General features: G+C 48.3%; 1 protein-coding gene across 4 annotated transcripts in view; it reads right to left on the bottom strand.

Annotated features, from left to right (window-relative positions):
• Positions 1–12,358, bottom strand: part of LOC146026250 (flavin-containing monooxygenase 5-like) — a 138,870-nt gene that overhangs the window by 77,691 nt on the left and 48,821 nt on the right. Inside the window, exon 1 of one of the 4 annotated variants that reach the window (XM_083156741.1) lies at positions 6,311–6,426. The exons of 2 other annotated variants lie outside the window; for them this stretch is intronic. The gene's annotated coding sequence lies outside the window, so the exon portion shown is untranslated. Of the gene's footprint in view, positions 1–5,836; positions 5,855–6,310; positions 6,427–12,358 lie in introns of those variants that run through there. One more of the 4 variants, XM_083156743.1, reaches the window with a different exon arrangement.

Here is a 12,358-nt window from a genome sequence, read left to right as displayed (position 1 = left end):
AGCCACTCTTTTTTCTGAAAGAAAATTGATAAGGCCGACACTTGAACTCTAAATGACTGAAGACTTAGACCTGAAGAAAAACCATCCTGTAAAAATTCAAGCAATTTAGACAATCTGAATCTAGCAGTGTGAGCCTTTTGCCTCTCACACCACCGAATGTAAGTCTTCCAGACCCTGTAGTAATTTGCTGAAGACACCGGCTTCCTATCCTTAATCATGGTGCCTCTGAAAATCCCTTTTTCTTTAAAATTGCGGCCTCAATAGCCATGCTGGTAAAGTTAGCCGAGCTATATCCTGGTGAAAAAACAGACCTTGTCTTAGAAGGTCTGTCTGTAGAGGTAGACGCCACAACTCTACTGACAGTCTCCGAATGCTGGAGTACAAGATCTCCTTGGCCAAGCCGGCGCTATTATTATGACAGCAATCCCCTGGGACCTGACTCTCTTCAGAACCCTGGCAATCATGGGAATTGGAGGAAAAATGTATGCAAGATTCCCCATCCAAGGTACGCATGGCATCTACTGCTGTTGCCAGAGGAACCCTGGTACTAGGAAAAGAACCTGGGCACTTGATGATTGAATCTGGAGGCCATCAAGTCCACCTCCGGAAGACCCCAACGAGCTACAATGTCCTTGAACACCTGTGGATTTAGTGCCCATTCTCCCTCCAGAAGCTCCTCTCTGCTCAAGGAGTCCACTTCCACGTTCCTTACTCCTGGAATGAACATTACTTACAAGGCCATCTTGCTGCGTGTGCCCCCTTGGTGATTCAAGTACGCCACCGCCGTGGCATTGTCCGACTGGATCCTTAGAGGAAAACCCCTTAACCTGACTTCTGCCTGTGATAAAGTCTTCCATACTGCCCGAAGCTCCAGCACATTTATCGGGAGACGTGACTCCTCCCTGGACCACAGGCCCTGAAGCCTCAAATTGAGCACCACAGCTCCCCAGCCCCTGAGACTGGCATCGGTGGTGACCACCAACCAGTCCCATATCTGTAGAGAGCGGCCCCATTGAAGGGAGTCCACTTCTGTCCACCATAGCAAAGAGGACCTTGTTTCCGACGTCGGTTTCACTAACTCTGTCTTCATGGTCTTTGGGTTTCTCGACCAACAAGTCAAAAGGTTCCCCTGAAACTCTCGCGAATGGAACCTGGCATATTGAAGTGTTTCAAAAGTTGCCACCATTTTTCCCAGCAACTTCAAACATCTCCAGACCGAAGGATCTCGTAAGTCCAGAATCGATGCCGTCAGATGACAAATGTCCCTGGCCTTTGCTTCCGGGAGAAACACTCGATGCAAATGAGTGTCCAGTATGACTCCCATGAATTGAATCCTCTGGGATGGAACCAACTGGGACTTCTGAAAATTTAGCAACCAGCCATGATTCTGCAAGAAACGAATAGCCTCCGCCAAGTCCTGCTGCAATCTTTCCGCTGACTCTGCCTTGAACAATAGATCATCCAAATAAGGAATCACAATTATTCCTTTCAGCCTGAGAACGGCTGCCATCACAGAGATAATTTTTGTGAATACCCTCAGGCCGTAGCCAGACCAAAGGGTAGAGCCTGAAACTGACAGTGTAAGTCTCCTATCGTGAAGTGTAATAAAGACTGATGCTCCCTGCAGATGGGGATGTGTAAATATGCATCCTGGATATCCATTGACGCCAAAAATTCTCCTTGGTCCAGACTCAATAGAACTGAAATCAGAGACTCCATTTTGAAATGGTCCACCTACAGGTGGAGATTTAAAGACTTTAAGTTCAGAATGGGTCTGAAAGATCCGTCCGGTTTGGGTACTAGGAAAAGAATAGAGTAAAACCCCTTCTTCCGCTCCTCCCGCGGTAAAGGGACCACTACACATTTTTCCTGAAGAGACAGAGTAGGGCTTTTCTTAAACGTGCCTCTTTTGGCAATGGTATAGGAAGGAACCGCTTTGGTGGTAAACCTCTCAAGTTTATCTTGTATCCTAGAGAAATTACATCCAAGACCCAAGGATCCTGTTCCAGTAAGGCCCAAGTTTCCCTGTATTGCAGGAGGCGACCCCCCACTCTGAGACAGAAAGGGGAGTCTCCTTGTTGTCATGCTGAGGATTTTTCCTCACCTTTGGTGCTCTTTCTTATTGAAAGCGCCAAAGCGGGACTTAGGGGACTTCCCTTTCCCGACTGGAATTTTTCTCTGTAGGATTGACCTTTAAAGGACGCACATCCTCTAGGGGAGGGACCAAAGGACGACCAAAAGGCCGAGAACGTAGAGTGCTGTTTGGCGGCAGGAGCGGGTAGAAAAGTACTTTTCCACCCTGTGGCCTGTTTAATAATGTCCTCCAATTCGGAACCAAACAGGAGATTCCCTTTAAAAGCCAACGCTTCCAAGGACTTTTTGGACTTATTATCCGCCTCCCTGGCCTTGAGCCACAACACTCTTCTAGCATTAACAGAGACCGCAGAAACTCTGGAAGCCATTTTGAGTGCCTCTTCTCCAGCCTCTAAATTATACTCTGCCGCAGCCTTTAATTTTTCAGCCAGAATTAAGATACCTGGATCTGAATGCACCATTGCACACATGGCATTTGCCCACACAATCATGACCTTCAAAACCCATGCTGTAGCAATAATAGGTCTAATGGCAAAACCCACACCTTCAAAAATTGCTATAAGATTTCCTTCCAGCTTTTTCTCAACAGGTTCCGTAAATGCAGCACCCCCTTGAACGGGAAGTACCGTAGCTTTAGACAATCTGGCTACCGGTGCATAAACCAAAGGGACCTTTTCCCAAAGATTTACATGCTCCTCTCCCATAGGGTAAAGGCTAAAAATCTCTTAGGCATCTGAAGCCTCTTATCTGGCGTTTTCCAAGCCCCTTCCAACAGGTCTTGCAAACCCTCATCTGACGGAAAGGTAACAGCCTCTTTTCGCTGTCTATTAAACACCCCTTTAGCAGGAGTTTTGTTACCATCAGATAAGCTTAAAGATTGTTTTACAGCTAAGATTAAGTCCTCCACACCGGGGACAGAAGAGCCATCATCACCCTGCTCCCAGGGTACATCATAACCGCACTCCCCCTCCTCCCCAGAATCATCCAATGCCGGGAGAGATGAGTGAGAATGTGGATCCTTGTCAAACTTATCCAGAAGTGCATTAAATCTGCTAATACCCTTAGCTGTATCCTGCATCACTTGCAGCAAAACTGGTTCAGCCTGTGTCAATGGAAAATAACCAGAAGAATGTTGAGAGGATGACATAGGTCTAGGAGATCTCACCATTTCATCCTTCTGCTTATCTAACAACTGCACTAAAGCAGTAACTGATCTGCCAAGAGCCGTAGCCCATGCTTGTTCTGTCTGCTCTGCCCTCTGATTTGTGGCACCCATGGGTCTCACAGCTGCGCAAACAGGGCACATATCCCCTTGAGTCATCTGTTCAGGGGTTAATGCTAGTGCACAAACTTTGTACTTTGCGCTCAATGTGTTAAGGGCTCCCTCCTCCAAGGCTGCAGACTGCCTTTCTGTTATGATTAAAAAACCACACAGTGCAAAATGCCAGGCGAAAAGTACCAAGTCAATGTAAAGCCAATACTTATCTGTCTGAAGCCACCGGACACCTTCTCCGGATAGTGGGGATGGCGATGCCCAGGAGAATCAGTCCCTCTGCAGGATACAGCATTTCAGCTCCGCAGTCAGCGTCTCCCAAAACGGCGCCAAGCAGAGAGAGGGAAGAGACCATTTGTCCCTGCTTCAGCGGGGTCTGCGGCGATTTGGTGCCAAAACATCCCCTGTAGCTGCTCCCAGCATGTGGATTCTCCCCTCCGTTATGGGACAACTTGGATTCGCCCTTAGGCCCTGTCGCAACCTGCTATCTCTAAGAATTCAGCATTGCAAGCCCCATAGAAAATGGCCGTCGCCATCACGGAGCGCCCGTCCCCCATGATCCCCCCCTGCGAGGAGCCGGTTTGGGGACACTCCGGGGCCCAGGCAGCCTCTCCAAGGAGGCTGAAAAGCCCTGCATAGAGAGACCAGACAGTGTCTCTCTGATCGTAGGGAGCTGACAGGACGCGCTTCTGTCAGCCCCTGCTGCGCTGACAGTGTGAAGATTCTAATAGAATCCTCACCCTGTTCCCTACCTCACTAAGTGTAAAATTAAAAACACCTATCTCTAATCTTCAGGCTGCCCTGCAGCCCTTTCAGCATAGCATAACTGAGGAGTCTGGGATGGAGAGGGAGGAGCCTACCTCTCAAAGCTTTTAGCATAGGTGCTTGGCTCCTCCGGACCCTCCTTCATCCCAATGTGAGCTGTGTCACCAGGACCATTGAAAGAGAAAAAGATATCTCCATCATCCCACAGGAAACGCATAAAAAACTGCCCCAGGTATACATATCTGCGATAAAAAACTGATCATCCCACGTAAATTAAAAAAAACATTGCCATCATCCCACTGGAAACGCATAGAAAACAGTCCCAGGCATGCATATCTGCACTAAAAAACTTGATCATCCCACCTAAATAAAAAAGTTATCACCATCATCCCCCTGGAAATGCATAGAGAACAAGCCCAGGTATACATATCGGGTATAAAAACCTAATCATCCCACCTAAATAAAAAAAATATAACCATCATCCCACTGGAAATTGACAATATTTATTTATTTATTAACAGTTTCTTATATAGCTCACACATATTCCGCAGAGCTTTACAGAGAATATTTGAACATTCACATCAGTCCCTGCACCAGTGGAGCTTACAATCTATATTCCCTACCACATGTACACGCACACAGACATTCTAGGCATACCTCCCAACTGTCACGATTTCCGCGGGAACGTCCCGATATTCGGGGACGTTCCCGCGTCCCGCCCGGGGCCGCCATTGTCCCGCGATGGGGGGGGACAGTTGGGAGCCCCCCCAGCTTGCCGAGAATAGACGCTGTGCGCATGCGCACAGCATCTATTCAGCGCCGACGAGCGGCGAAAACGGGGGCGTGGCCGGAGTTCGCGGCACACCGTGAGGCCACGCCCCCTTTTCTCGAGGCCACGCCCCCTTTTCGGGAGCACGGCTTCGCCGCGCGAACGTCCCGACCTCCCAACTTCAAAAGTTGGGAGGTATGTCTAGGGTTAATTTTTGTTGGAAGCCAATTAATCTATCTGTATATTTTTGGATTGTGGGAGGAAACTGGAGTACCCGGAGTAAACCCACACAAGCAGAGGGAGAATATACAAACTCCGCACAGTTAGAGAAATGATGGGGATCGAACCCATGATCTCAGCACTGTGAGGCAGTAATGCTAACCATCACACCATCCATGCTGCCCAATATAGGTACATGTATTGTAATATACAATAAACATGGGATAACACATATTTTACTGCAAATGTAAGGATAAAAGACACTTAGGTGGTCTGACTGACATATAATTTGACGTTTAGCCTTTTTTATTTAGTTCCTAATGGTTGAAATCAGTAAAAATTGTGACATCTAGTGTATTGGAGGTGAACTGCAGGCAATTATTCCGATTATCCCTTTCTGCAATCATCCTTTTTAGTACATCTCCATTATTCCGTGTATTCAGGGTGAATTCTTTGCGGAGAGCCTCCTGGCGTTAAAACACCAGTGAGGACTGAGGATGGAAGGGGGCATGTACAAGCCGCCTAGATGTTACACTCCGCCGCCATTAGCTTCTGCAGGAGATGTGCTGTGGTGCGCTGCATTCACACACCCTTACCTGGCGGCTGTGTGTCCCCTCTCCCTCCCTAGGCATAATATTGGTGAGGACGTGTGTGCGGAGCAAGACGTGTGTACAGAGTTCCTCCCCACTGTGTCCCCCGTACTACTACCGCTGCACCTGCGTCCGCTCCTCCACACACACGCACACGAAAGTTCCCCTCCGCTGCCAGCCGCAATGTGTAGCGGAATCCTCCCAAGCAGTGTTGGATCGGATCCCCCGTGGCAGCCCCGGCGCTTAAGTGCTGGGCTGTGACAGCTCCTGTATGCCTGGCCTGCCCCACCACCCTCACGCTCCCTGCTGTCAGCTTCTGCTCCACCGCGTACCTGCCGCCGGCGCCCACAGGTTACAGGGGTGCAGGCAGGGGAGTCGGAATGGAGGTGCCTGAACCCCCGCAATTATGGAGGAGGCGCAGTAGTGGAGTAGAGGAGCGGCAAGCAAACCGCTGCACCGCTGAATGGTTCAGGGAAGCGGGGTCTGCAGGCGCCGCTACCTACTACTGCTCCTAAACAGGCAGCAGCAGGATCAGGGCGGGGGGCTGGGTACTGCTCCTAAACGGGCAGCGACAGGATCAGAGAGGGGGCCAGTACTGACCTTTTGAGAAGCACTTGTACCTGCCAGCTGGTGTCTTTCCTCCCCCTAGCTGCTCTGACAGCTCTAGTCTGCCACTACAGTGACTATCCTGCAATAGGAATGGACATCGAATTGCGATGGTTCACTACCATCGATGTTTTTTTTCCGAGGTTAGTAGTTTTACCATTCGATGGTGGCATTCCGATGTTTGCCACCATCGAATGGTAAACATTCAATGGTGTTCCGATGGTCCCCCTCCCAGCCAGCCACGATGCAGTGCTTATGCACATGCGTGGCTGGGCTGAAGATGGTTGCGCACATGCAAAAAAGGTATTTTTTTTTTTGCGCATGCACCAATCATATGAATTTTTTTCTTTTGAATTCTTTTGATGCAATGGTTGGTGACCATCGCATTGAAAGATACGATGGTGGAAGACCAACCATCCCTACACTGCATTCATTTGGAGGAATCAGATGTGGGCTGGCATCTCCTAACACTAGCCCTGCCCCCTTCTTTCCTCTCACCTCACACGTCCCTCCCCTCTTCCCACCCTTACCTAAATGCTTAATTCCATTGCAGACCCCATTGTGCCCCCCCTGCGCAAAACCTCCCATCGACCCACTCCCTCAGGAATAGAGCCTACTATGCAGTCACCCGGGCATTGATAGATTTGGAGCACTGCCTTTATATTATAGCCTGACCCCTCCCTACCTGTCGCAGCCTACCCTCTGACCCCTCTCTACCTGTCGAAGCCTGCCCTCTGACCCCTTCCTACCTGTCGCAGCCTGCCCTCTGACCCCTCCCTACCTGTTGCAGCCTGCCCTCCGACCCCTCCCTACCTGTTGCAGCCTGCCCTCTGACCCCTCCCTACCTGTTGCAGCCTGTCCTCTAACCCCTCCCTACCTGTCGCAGAATGCCCTCTGACCCCTCCCTACCTGTTGCAGCCAGTTATCTGACCCCTGACTACCTGTCACAGCATGTCCTATAACCCCTCCCTCCCTGTTGCTGCCTGTCCTCTAACCCCTCCCTCCCTGTTGCTGCCTGTCCTCTAACCCCTCCCTACCTGTTTGCAGCCTGCCCTCTGACTCCTCCCTACCTGTTGCAGCCTGCTGTCTGACCCCTCACTATCTGTCACAGCCTGTCTTCTAACCCCTCCCTACCTGTTGCTGCCTGTCCTTTAACCCCTCCCTACCTGTTGCAGCCTGCCCTCTGACCCCTCCCTACCTGTCGCAGCCTGTCCTCTGACCCCTCCCTACTTGTCGCAGCCTGCCATTGATCCATCCCTACCTTTTGCAGCCTGTCCTCTAACCCCTCCCTACCTGTTGCAGTCTGCCGCCTGACCCCTCCCTACCTGTTGCAGCCTGCCCTCTGACCCCTCACTACCTGTCGCAGAATGCCCTCTGACCCCTCCCTACCTGTTGCATCCTGCTGTCTGACCCCTTTCTACCTGTCGCAGCCTGTCCTATAACCAGGCTCAGACTGGCCTGGCGGGGGACCGGGAGATTCCCTGGTGGGCCCCATTGGTTCAGAACTACTCCCACTTTTGAAGAAGGGTGGAGCCTGTGCCTGCCACCGGCCCGGTAAGTCGCCGCCGGCAGTGTTCTCCACCGCCAAACCTGCGCATAAACCATCCGCAGCCTGCTGCTCACTTGCCTGTCAGTGTCAGCGCTGCAGCTGGCTCCAGGCATGTGCACGGTCGAGCAGGAAGCCGCCATATTGGAGCCTGGAGCCAGGCAGCGTGTGCTCTGTGCAGCGTCTGACGTCAGACGGAGACTCCCGCGCCGCACAGTGCACAGAGAGCTACTCAGGAGCCTGCCTACCCAGTGCCTACCTGTCTGGCCCACATTAGGCACAGACAGAGCCCACACGCCTTCAGACAGTATGTTCATAAATAAACTTGGTCCCTGTCAGATAATGTTACACAATGACCCTAACTTAGGGTCCCTAAGGGAATTTTGGTTCAACAGTTCTGATCTGTTCCAACTGGGGTGCTCTGTTACACCCATAGTGCAATTTTAATATCCGGGAACGGGGTTATGGCTACAAACTCTTATGTGAGGCCAAGGCCAAAGCTATGGCCGGATCTAGGTCATCTCTGCTACTGTATCAGGATCATTCTGTTAAAAGTAAAAAACTACCATAGGTCAACCATTTTAGTACTGCTAGTTCTACTGTTAGCTCCATTACTAAGAAACTATGGCCATTGATACAAATGGACGCCTCTCTGAGCCTGTCAGATACGAGGATAATGCCATGTTACACAAGAGGGAGGAGTGTGCGCGACATTGTCATGAAGACTGACGTTTCTAAGCTCAGGGAGTCGAGTAGTGAACAATTTCTGTCTGCCAAATTAGGATGTTTTAAGTGTCTGGGTTGCGCTAATTGTAGGGCCCTCATGACTGGTGACACCTTCTGCCATCCATTGAGCGGCAAACGCTACTGCATCAGACATTGTGTTACGTGCACCACTAAATATATAGTTTACATGATTAAGTGTCTGTGTTCATTGCATTATATTGGTAAGACACAATGTACACTGCGCGAACATATGGCGGGGCACCGCTCTTCAATCAAGTTAGCTCTAGAAAAAGGCTCCAGCGACCAGCGGGTGTCTCGCCACTTTCTGGAGGCCCATCATACCATACCCATGCTTAAATACATGATCATTGACCATATCCCTGCATCATTACATGGGGGGAATAGGTCTAAAGCAGGCATGTCCAACGTTGGCCCTCCAGATGTTTTGAAACTACACATCCCAGCATGCTTTGCAATAGTTTTAGCATTCTCTAATAGGAAAACTGTGGCAAAGCATGCTGGGATGTGTAGTTTCACAACATCTGGAGGGCCAACGTTGGACATGCCTGGTCTAAAGCTTTGTTAAAGTGTGAAGCCCAATGGATTCATCGCCTTAATACCCTCTCTCCTAGAGGGTTGAATGAGAGTAATGGACTACACTATTTCTGGTAGCATGCATATGGGTTTCACAATAATTCCAGCTAGGATTCCTTGAGAAGGTTCCTCTAATATGCTGACTATAGAAATTTCTTTTGATAGGGGTAAATACCTCTTAGTGATTTATGTTTATATTGATATCGGGTTCTATTATGCAGCATCCAGTTTCTCTTTTCTTTTTCTTTTGTATTTTTTATTTTTGTATTGATTCACCGCTGTGTTGTGGGAATATATTTTTTTTTTACATTTTTTAAATATTTTTTTATGTACTTTTATGTCTTTTTTGTAATGATTATGTTTTGGGCGTTATGTAACAGTTTTATACTGTTTTCGCACTGTTATTTATTTTTATGGTTTTAATATTGTAATAATGTTTTTTTCCCCCAGTGCCTAGCAACATTGCATACTCCATTGTTTTCTAAATGTGGTAGTAATTATTGCAGTTTAATGTAGCTGGCTTTGTAAGCCGCATTGTTTACATGTTGTTTAGGTAACATACGCTGGGTCCAGCTTGCGGGGAGCGCCGTGACGCTGACGCAATGACGCGCATGTGATGCGCAGGAACGTCTGACGTCAGTGCGCGACCGTGGACAGCCGTGAACGGCGGGAATTTCGGTATGGGGCGGTACTCGGTGGTATGTATAAATGTATGTGTTATGTGTTATGTCTTTTATATCCTGAAGAAGAACCCAATAAAGTTGGTTCGAAACGTTGAGTATAACTGCCGTTTTCCTGCCTTTATTTGAGTTGAGTGCCGCCGTCTGTATACTATATCTAAAACCCCATGGGGGGGGTCTGTGGATGGCACCGCCACTTTGAAAATTTATTGCAGAGGATGTGCAGCTCCCCACTGGACTTTATATATATATATATATATATATACACATCCTCTGCAATAAATTTTCAAAGTGGCGGTGCCATCCACAGACCCCCCCATGGGGTTTTAAATATAGTATACAGACGGCGGCACTTGACTCAAATAAAGGCAGGAAAACGGCAGTTATACTCAACGTTTCGAACCAACTTGCCACACATGTAATGTCCTTTGTTGCTCGAATGTTTGTTGCTTTGTTGCTCGAATGTAATGTCCTTTGTTGCTCGAACCAACTTGCCACACATGTAATGTAGGACAAGAAGAGTGTTTTTAAACCTCCACCTGCGCGTACCTTATATTATATTAGATCCTTTAAATCAATAAGATTCCCTTCAATATAGCTTAGTATATCATAGATCCATATGAAAAAGAAAAAGTTGCAATAATAGTGTAACACAGTTTTAATTGATTCGAAATAACATAAAATGGAAAAATTCCTATTACATAAAAAAACTTGTTTGACAGATAAGAAGATTTTGGCACACAGGCACAAAAGTCCCCCCCTTTGAGGTAACAGCTGAAATGGTTTTTACCAGATGTGATGGAACTGTCTGGTTAAGGAACAGTTCAAACGCGTGTTAGTGAAGTCAGGGCGGCAGCCCGGGCAGCATATACTCTGGTCCACAAGTCCGCGGATAAGCACCAAGTAACAGCCGGTAGCACCTCTCTGGGGAACGCCGACGCGTTTCAACCGCTATACGGTCTTTATCAAGGCTCCTTTTGCATGTCCTTGTACACATGTAATGTAGTTTAACATAATGACACACACCATAATGCCACACACCGTAATGCCCATTACATATAATTCCACATACTGTAATGCCCATTAAACATAATGCCACACACCGTAATGCCCATTACACATAATGCCACATACCGTAATGCCCATTACACATAATGCCACATACCGTAATGCCCATTACACATAATGCCACACACCGTAATGCCCATTAAACATAATTCCACACACCTTAATGCCCTTTAACATAATGCCTATATATATATATATATATATATATATATATATATATATATATATATATATATATGTACTGTATATATATGCAGCTTGATCCTGGCACTCCTTGCATTAATAAGTAATGACTCTGGTGCCCTCTTTGGCAGAAATTGTCAGCATATTCATTTGCAAATAGCGGCACTCAGGAGACTTCTGTTGCAGTGAAAAAATCATTTTAATCCTGGGATATTTCCAAGTGTGTGTGTGTGTATGTATATGTTTTATGGGCATTACAGTATGTGGAATTATATGTAATTGGCATTATAGTGTAAATTTTTGCGGTGTGTGGCATTATGTTAAAGGACATTACATGTGTGGCATTATGTGTAATTGGCATTATAGTGTAAATTTTTTCAGAGAGCAGGGTTCGTAAATACTCGCCATATTGATATTTCCCGTGTCAGGAAATATTGGAACAGATTGAAGAATACCCCCCCCCCCCCCCCATATGACACAGCTATGGAGTGGACAGTAAGGGAGATATACGTGATGGGCTGGTAGAAAATCCATGGGCCACTTCGTACCATTTGCCCCCCAAACTGAAAGTTGCCAGCCCCTGCATAACCTCACCCACATAATTATTACAAGCAGTGGGGAGAGAAGCAGGGCTGGTAATAATTTTGTTATATTATGCTCAGTCTCAGTCCTGAAGCCTGGCGCAGTGTAGCCCATGCAGTGTGTTCAGGAATCTGGCTGGTATGCAGCCGCAGAGAGGGTAGCAGTGCACCGCCAGAGCCAACTGCTGCAGCCACAGTGTGTGTGCAGCCAATGATCATAGCAGTGCCTGCAGTCACCCGCCTCAGTCTGCAGCATAAAGGAAACAATGGGAATAGGAAACAAGGCTCAAAAGAATGTACAGCCCGAAGAGGACCCTAGGAGACAGGAAAGGCATGGGCAGACACACCTCTCTGGTCAGGAGGCCACAACCCTTAGAGTAAATTACCCCGCCCCTCGGTGGGCCCATATGAGTGCATTTCCCTGGTGGGCCCCAGTCCGACACTGCCTATAACCCCTCCCTCCCAGTTCTAGCCTTCTCCTCTAACCCCTCCCTACCTGTTGCAGCCTGCCCTCTGACCCCTCCCTACCTGTTGCAGCCTGCCCTCTGACCCCTCCCTACCTGTCACAGCCTGTCCTCTGACCCCTCCCTACCTGTCACAGCCTGCCGTCTGACCCCTCCCTACCTGTTGCAGCCTGTCCTCTAACCCCTCCCTACCTGTTACA

This window comes from Crinia signifera, chromosome 8, assembly GCF_055691185.1.
Source record: "Crinia signifera chromosome 8, ASM5569118v1, whole genome shotgun sequence".
Taxonomy (NCBI): Eukaryota; Metazoa; Chordata; class Amphibia; order Anura; family Myobatrachidae; genus Crinia; species Crinia signifera.
The sequence above is the reverse complement of the archived record's forward strand: the minus strand, read 5'-3'. Positions and strand labels throughout refer to the sequence as shown.